Raw genomic sequence first — 8,362 nt, forward strand, 5'->3', positions numbered from 1 at the left:
TTTTCAGGACCCTGGGGTTAAACTCAGAGTGTATCTTAGTTATCAAAGATCACACTACTCTTAAGCTAAAAAATCTGGTTTCAGATATTTTTGAGAAGACTCTAATGGCCTTTGTTTGAAGGAAAATGAACTTAAAATGAGTACAGATTTTATTTGTTTGCATGATTCTATTAATTGTTTGTGTACTTAATAAAGATTTCAGTGATGGATGTTCAAGCCACTGAAGTAACTAAATGAGCCACAAATGCTCAAGGGCATGTGACATCTAAAGGGATTAGCAATGTATGATGCTCTATTCATTTCCAGGAGAGCGAAAGTAAATGCAAGGGTGAATCCTCAGTGATGTGAATATTTGTTAAACAGAGTGCCTTAACAACACACTATGTGTTTTTTCTTTTACCGACAGTTCCCTGAATTAACTTCAACACACTTTTGTGGGTGAGCTTTTACTCCAAGCACAATATTTAATGAGTCACAATGAGACTAGAGAGTGGAACAAATTGAACTACACAACAATACTCAGGTTAACTGCCTGTGAAACTTTATAGAAACAAAGAAAAACAATCACTAACACAGTACTATAATTCTGAAAATAACACTCCCGTACAGTGTTTATAACTTTGTTTGCTCATATGCTTAACTCATTCATTTAAGGAATGCCCGTGAACAGGGACTGAGCTGTATATTAGTTTTCCAAATGAAAAATACACAATACCTCCTGTAGTGGACCACCCAGATTCCTCCTCATGGAAGAACTTGCTGTCCAGGGTTGGCCTCAGTTGTGGAGGGTTACCTTTCCTGAGGTTCTGTCGTTCCTAGAAGCAGCCTATGTCCAGTGATGGAGTCTGGGCTGTAAAGGATTGGGCACTTTGGCTCAACTCAATGTTGGGCAGTGCTCGCTTCAGAGATCAGTGCTAGGTTGAGGAAGATTTGTTAGACCTGTTTCACAGTTCGGCTTCTCTCTCTGCCTGATCATGTTTCCTTTCACAAGCATTGAAAACAGGCAGTGCCTGGTGCAAAGATATGGTCCAGGTGTGAAAATGTTTGCTGATGGTGACTTCTGATGGTGTGCTGTCGGAAGGGAGTGCTTCCACGAGAGTGATCCATCTGGTGTTTTAGAGGCGTGGAGGAAATGGTAGCTATGGCAAGATGGCATTTCACGGGTATTGCTAAGCAGCATTAATCTGCTATAGAAGAATAAGGAACAACTGAAGGGACGAACAGCCAATTGGAAGCCAAATGTGAAAGTCAGAGATGCTGCTAGGTGGCAAACAAAGGAGCTCTCATCTCAACTAGAAGGCAGAGAAACCAGGAGCGACTCTAGGACCCAAGAGTCCAACTGGCTGAACTTCAAGGAAGGTTAAATGCCCAGTTAACGACCATCTCTAAAACCAAGGTCAAGCTGTTTGCTGTGAAAATCTGGGACTCTAAAACATGAGATAGAGACATTTGGGTGAATGCCTCCAATAATTTTGAGTACTCAGACTCTCCTGAAACTTCTGAGCCTGTAGAAAGATCCTGTTCCCCTATAGAGCTAGAAGTCCCCCGTGATAGAAGACCATGCAGATATCTCTCCCCTGCAAGGCAACAGGCACCTCCTCAGGCTGGATCTCCTCCGCTCCTTGTGACTTCAGGCTGATAGCTAGTGTTATGTCTCAGCATATCCCAGCAGGGATGGTATTGCCTCTGATAGGGGAGGGAAGGCTCGTCCTAGAAGCTGTGCCATGGAGTCAATGTGAGCTGTCCAGCCAGGAGCATACTTGTAAGAGTGGATTCTTGGGGGTTTGACCCACAAAATGGGACATAACAAATGGAACATAACCCTGGACAAGAGTTTGTTGATTTTAGAATGTTCTTTTGAGATCCAAGATTAACACCCTGGCTAGTACCCAAGAAGATGGTATGACTTCTTATTAGGATGCCCACTGGATTCATGGAAAGAACATTGGTGCAAGTTGAACAAAGTTGAAATGCCAGAATTGCTCTGTATGTTTCTCTGTGTGCTCAGAGAAGTGGGTGTGCTGGAATGGCAGACTTGCTTGATGCTTATGTTCCATAGTGAGGAGAACAAGAAGCATCATTTACCAAGAACATAGCAATGAGATGGTGAGAGGACTCCAGCATCACTTTACAGTCAAATAGTGGCCTCCTGCACAGAGGGGAGAAGAAATAGTGACAGATACTGGTGTGCTGATAGAACTTGAAGTTTTAGAGACACTGTGGACATCATTATTTGCCTGTAGTGAGGGGACCACATATATTGAAGAATGTCAGCCTAGGGGGATCTGACCCACAGAGAGATATGGAGATGTCTGTGGGGCAAAACACCTGAGCATCTAATGAGGGCAGTGCTCAGCCTGTACCAGCAGAATGAACCATGATGGATAATGAAGAGGCTGGGAGCAGTTACTCCTTTCCCCAAGAGTCACGGGCCCTTCCCAGCTTCCAGACCTACACTTGTTTTTGAGATCTGGAAACTGTTGATTGAAGAGCTGATGGGGTCCCCAGGAAGACTCTCTGTCATGAAAAAGAAAAAAAAATCTGGACCATCTGTATTTGTCAGGGTTCTCCAAAGAAAACAGCACAAATAGGAATATAAAAGGAGATTTATTATGAAGAATTGGCTTCCACAATTATGAAGGCTGAGGCGGTCCATGATTTGCCGTGTGCTAGTTGGGGACCCAGGGAAGCCAAGAGTGTGGTTCCCCCGAGTTCAAGGGCCCGAGAATTAGTAGAGCTGATGGTGTAAACCCCCATCCGAGGGCAGGAGACGAGATGTTCCAGCGCAAGGAGCGAGGCTGGAAAAAGGGCAAATTCCTCCTTCTTCTGCCTTTCGTTCTATCCAGGCCCTCAGTAGATTGGGTGAGGCCCACCCACATTGGGGAGGGTGTTTCACTTTACGGAGTCCACTCATTCAAATGCTAATCTCATCCAGTAACATCCTCAGGGACACACCCAGAAATAATGTTTAACCAGCTCTCTGAACGTCCCCCGATCTAGTCAAATTGGCACATAAAATCAACTACCACACCATCTGAACATCACATTGAACCATTATGCTCACGATAGGTGGTTGATTAGGCTGGATGAGCAAGAGGTGTCCAGCATGCGGGGAACTTTGGTAAGACATGTGCTATGGAGGGTGGGAGATAATCCTGTAAAGATTCGACAGGGATCTTCCCTGTCTGAAACATTTTCAGAGGTCCAGTGGTCAGGTATATACCAGGATGTCCATCCGAAGTAGCAGACAAATTGTTTCATCTGCATATGTCAACATGTACAAGGTAGCACAATGCTTGGAAGGCCTCTTTAGATTCTGGAAGCAATACATTTCATGCCTTGGAATACTAGGCTTGGCTCATGTGTCACTAGGAGACACAGAAGGTGGCCAGTTTATGGGATCCCAGTGCAGATGATGCAATGATGTAAGCCATGGGCCCAGGCAATGACGCAAGAAGAAACTTGGCCACTTCGAGCAAACAATACGTAAATGGTGTTGGAGGTATTGGTGAAGGGAAAAGATGCCATGCTGAGTTTGTGGCAAGCCCCAGTGGGAGAATCACAGCATGGGTATCTGGAGTTCTTGAGTAAGGGTGCCTTAAACAACAGAAATTTATTTCTTACAGTTATAGAGGCTGGAATCTGAGATCAAGGTGTGGGCAGGGCTGGTTTCTCCTGCCTTGGCTTTTAGATGCCACCTCTCTCTGTTTCCTCATGTGGTCTTTCCTCTGTGTGAGTCTGTGTCCTCATCTCCTCTTCTTACATGGATACCAGTCAGATTGGATTAAGGCTCACCCTAGTGACCTCATTTTAGCTTAATTACTTCTGTAAGACCCTGTCTCCAAATACAGTCCCATTCTGAGGTACTGGGGGCTAGGGTTTCAAGATATGAATTTTGGGGCAGGGGGCACATTTCAGCCCATAACACCATTCACAAAACAACTCTTAATGTTGTAGTGGGCCTTGATAGAGACAGGGTACCTCATTATTGGGCTTCAAATGACCACATGTGCAGGCTGTTCATCAAAAGCTGGAATCTGTCAGACTCATAGACTCACAGTGTCAGATGAACCTACAATAATGCATTCTTAGACAGAATTGAGATTCTTGGGTTTGTATATGAACAGGACCAGATGGCACAAGTGAGTTGCATGGGGGAGTAGTCCAGACCCCATGTCACCTATCACCATTGCGTAAATGCTTATCCCTCAGCTCATGGCACGTGGTCATTTGGGGTAGGGGTACTGTATAATTCACTGACAAGGGAGGGAAAAGCTCAAGCTCATTTTCTGGATGGATCATCTTGGTGCAAGGCAAAAATGGACATCAGCTGCATTAGGTTCTTACCCAAGAGTGGCCTTGAAGGACAGCAGAGAAGGAAAATTCTCCCAGTTGTCAGCGCTTTAATCCACTTGGTGTGAAAAAGGAAGAGTCCTGAGATTAGAAAAATATAGACTCATGGGAAGTTGAGAATAGCTCGACTGAATCATCAAGGGATTGGAAGGAAAAAGATTGGAAGAAGGGAGACTCAAATTTCAAGGGTAGAGCCTTGTGACGGGTGCACAGGAACGAGAAAGTGTAAAGAGCTTTGCCTCACGTTTGGATGCCCAGCAAAAAGTGTCCACCCGTGAAGAGTCAAAGGTGACTGTTTCTCCATATGAAGTCGTGCTGGAGCCTTCTGAATTAAAAATTTTCAGATTTTATGACTCTAGGAAGAAAAAATTATCTGAGCAAGTTTGTAGAATTTGTTTGTGTGTGTGTTTCTTTCTCCCATTGGTGGACCTTCGTGTCAGACATTCCTGCTTCCTTGCCCATCTTCCTGCCACCCACACACTCATACACTGACTATTGACGTTGAGTTAAATGCCTTAACTCTCTATCCCTCAAGCATTCTACTATGATATATTCTCCAACATTTTGTTCAGTTGCAGGATTTCTCTGAGAGGAGGGATTATGGAGAATCTTGACTGGCCATGATGGAGGTGGCCAAGGGCAACTACAGCTGTAGGGCTAGGATGGAAGGAGGGCAGTGGCAAGATCCAAGGGCAGCCCATGGCATTTAGCAACCAACGTTGGCTTCCAGAGTACTGTCATAAACAGATGGTTCTAGTGCTGATTTTGGCTCTGGCTCAGCTACATACTTCTTTTTATTGTTCTCCCCTTTTATGGCAATTCTTTGACTCACTCTATATCAGTAGTTCTCATCTGGAGGTGCTTTTGTCCCCCCAGGGGACATTTGGCAAGGTCTGGAGACATTTTTGATGGTCACAACTTGGGGTAGGAGGATACGACTGGTATCAAGTAGGTAAAGATCAGGGATGTTGCCCAGCATCCCACAATGCACAGGACAGCCTCTCTCAATAAAGAATTACCTAACCCAAATGTCAATAGGGCTGAGATTAAGAAACCCTGCTCTATGTTATTTTCATTCATTACTTTTCAGCTTAAATTAGCCAGAGTTGTCTTTGGTTGGTTGCTACAATGAACATGACTGATGCAAGTCATTTCCATTGTAAGGTAATTTACATTTAAGGGTGTTATTTAACCCTGCATGTAGAAGAATGTCACTCCCAAGAATCTTCCCAAGTTTGAGAAAGGACCCCTAATCATGACTTGCTTTTCCTGTTGTCCAAGGTAACACATGATCTGAGAAAGACTTTTCTCCCCACTTCTTCTCTTCTAATTTATTCACCTAGTTTTCTTCTTTCTATACCTGTTACAACTTGGAGGATGCATTGGGAGTTTTAATTCACATTAAAAAGTTGCAGAGCCCTAGTGCATGGAACCAGAGAAAGTGCATGTGGAGCAGATGCTCACACACAACATCAATGTGAGTTTATTGAGTGTCTGTAAACAACAGGGAACTCAGTACTGGAAACAGAGCAGCAAATTATTCAACCAGTCCCCTGATCAAACAATATGGTGAATCACAGGCACGTGTTGAAGTGCTTTGCATTGTTTTTGCCTCACTCCTCTCGCCCCTCCGTCCTGCCCATGGGTTTATATTCCCTTATAAAGTATCTTATTGTATCTACCCTCTGCCTGAAGCTCCGATGTTTAGAAGAACAATAGTTTATTTCTCTACTCTCTTTCTTGATGAACTCGGTGAATGTCCACTCTTTCCCACAAACCAGAAACAGAGAACCATTCTTGACATTTCCCTTTCTCTCTCACCTCTCAAGCCATTTGAGTTAGCCTCTGATTTCTATTGGCTCTGTCTGAGTCTCTCTTGAATTCATTCCATCCTTTACATTCCCACAATCATTGCCGTGGTGTCGATGCAAACATTTTAGTGCCTCAATTGCTGCAGTTGAATCCTCATGGCCATCCTGGGTGACAGGACCCCAATCTATTGTCTAGGTTGCTTGTAGAAAACATTTCTGAGCTGGAGAGATGCTGTCCTCTCATACCGAGGGTGACCAACCCCGGTTTGCCCAGGACTGAGGCGTTCTGTGGGGACATGGGATGTTCAATGATAAAAGTGGAGAGTCCTGGGAAAACCGAGATGAGCTGGTCACGTTTTCTGACAGAAAGCTTGCAATGGCTCCTACGAATGTTAGGGTGAAGGTCAAATTCCTTGGTTGTGCCCACATGGGCATTCAGCTCACTTTCTGGCTTTGCTTATGGACACTCTTCATGTTTTCATTTGCTTTAAGGATTAAAATTATTATACTTCCTCAAATTGATCACACTTAAGTGTCTAGGTGTTTTCCCTACTTCAAATCCTGTCCCCCAAGAATTCATCAATAAAATAGCTACTTCTTCTTCCAGGAAATCTTTTGAGCTGATGGAGAATTCCTGTGGCTCCCATGACACATATAGTTTATCTTTTACCGCTTTTAGACTAACCTTTGACCAAGCTGTCAACCTTCCCTAACAGATTGTGAGTTTATTGAGAAGAGGGACTTAGCTCTTCCTACTTTGCATATTTCATGTTATTATAGCATTCTTTATTATCAGATACCATGTTGCATTTAGTATATGACATTGCGGTTTGTCTATATTGTGTCTTCCCTACTAGAATGCAAATAACTTCTCTGTTTGGAGTTCCTGGTGCATCAAAGACCCTCAGTAAGGATTTATCATTAGATGAAATGATGCCACTAGCACTCAGCCCTCAGCCTGGGGTTCAGCCGCATATAGGCATTCTCGGAAGAAGTAACTCATGAAAAAATGAGAGAATGAGGGAAAGAGAGTGTCTTCCCTTCACAAATTGCTGCTACTTCAAGCTCACTAGTGCATCCCAAGAGATCAAAATTTGCATCGAATTCACAAAGAAAAGAGCGATGTGGCTGTCGCCAATAAACTAGACTCCATTTTACTCTCCTTCTGGTAAGTCCATCATAAGCTGGGTAGACTCTGGGCAATTTTAGACCTGTCTTCCCATCGTGCAAATTATTTCACTTATATTGGGATTCATTTTCTCAAAGCTGTGTGAGAATTTTGGGCCTGAACTACATTTTTAAAAATGGATTTGCTGGCAATTTATTACCTGAGAACTGTCATGGGATGGCTTAAATGTATGCTTTTAAGAAATAATTGCAGAAAGCATAGCTTGATATTGACACACATTTCCATCCGGAGATGGTGGTGTAACCATACTAAATTATCACTTTGTCTTGTAAATGTACCTCCCCCAACTTATTTACAGTTTATTACATATCACACTGATGTAAATTGGGGACCATGGAACTCGTGATCTGATTTGTGGGTTTTTCCAAAAGATATTGACCCTGCCCAGTGACCCAACATGGGATCCTATTTGGCAACATAAGAGGCCCTACTGTCCCTTACATCTCTTAGCGATGCCTCTCAGGAGAGGAAACTCACCATGCCTCCTTCTGGAAGCCTGTGAGAACTATGACGATGATAGGTGGGTGCATACTTTTCAGATGCCAGGAAAAAGACTCAGAAAATCTGTGCCAATAGCGGGTGCTTCTCACAAGACTGATCCACATATTGTTCCACATGGCATAAGTGGCAGGAGGGAGAAAAAAATGTTTTGTTCATTCAGTAGGACTTGTGTCCCTTCATTAATTATATGTGCTATGTAGATATAAAATTCCATTTTTTTTCAACGAAGCAATGGGGAGACACATTTACTCCATCGATCACTCTTTCTATTTTCCATTCTGTCCTTCTTCTAGGGAAGAATTTGTCTTAAACTTTTATTTCCCATTATCCATACTATTCACTCTTTATTGATGGCCACTGAGACCATTAGGCACGAATGACATCTATTGGGGGCTGTCATATACATTTGGCTGTTTTTCTGCCTCACTTATTCTTTAAGGCACTTCTCAGTAGATTAATGGATCCAAACCCTCATTTCAATTATTTTTATTATGCCTGGCTACTGCCT

The sequence above is a fragment of the Equus caballus genome, chromosome X (assembly GCF_041296265.1).
Source record: "Equus caballus isolate H_3958 breed thoroughbred chromosome X, TB-T2T, whole genome shotgun sequence".
Classification (NCBI taxonomy): Eukaryota; Metazoa; Chordata; class Mammalia; order Perissodactyla; family Equidae; genus Equus; species Equus caballus.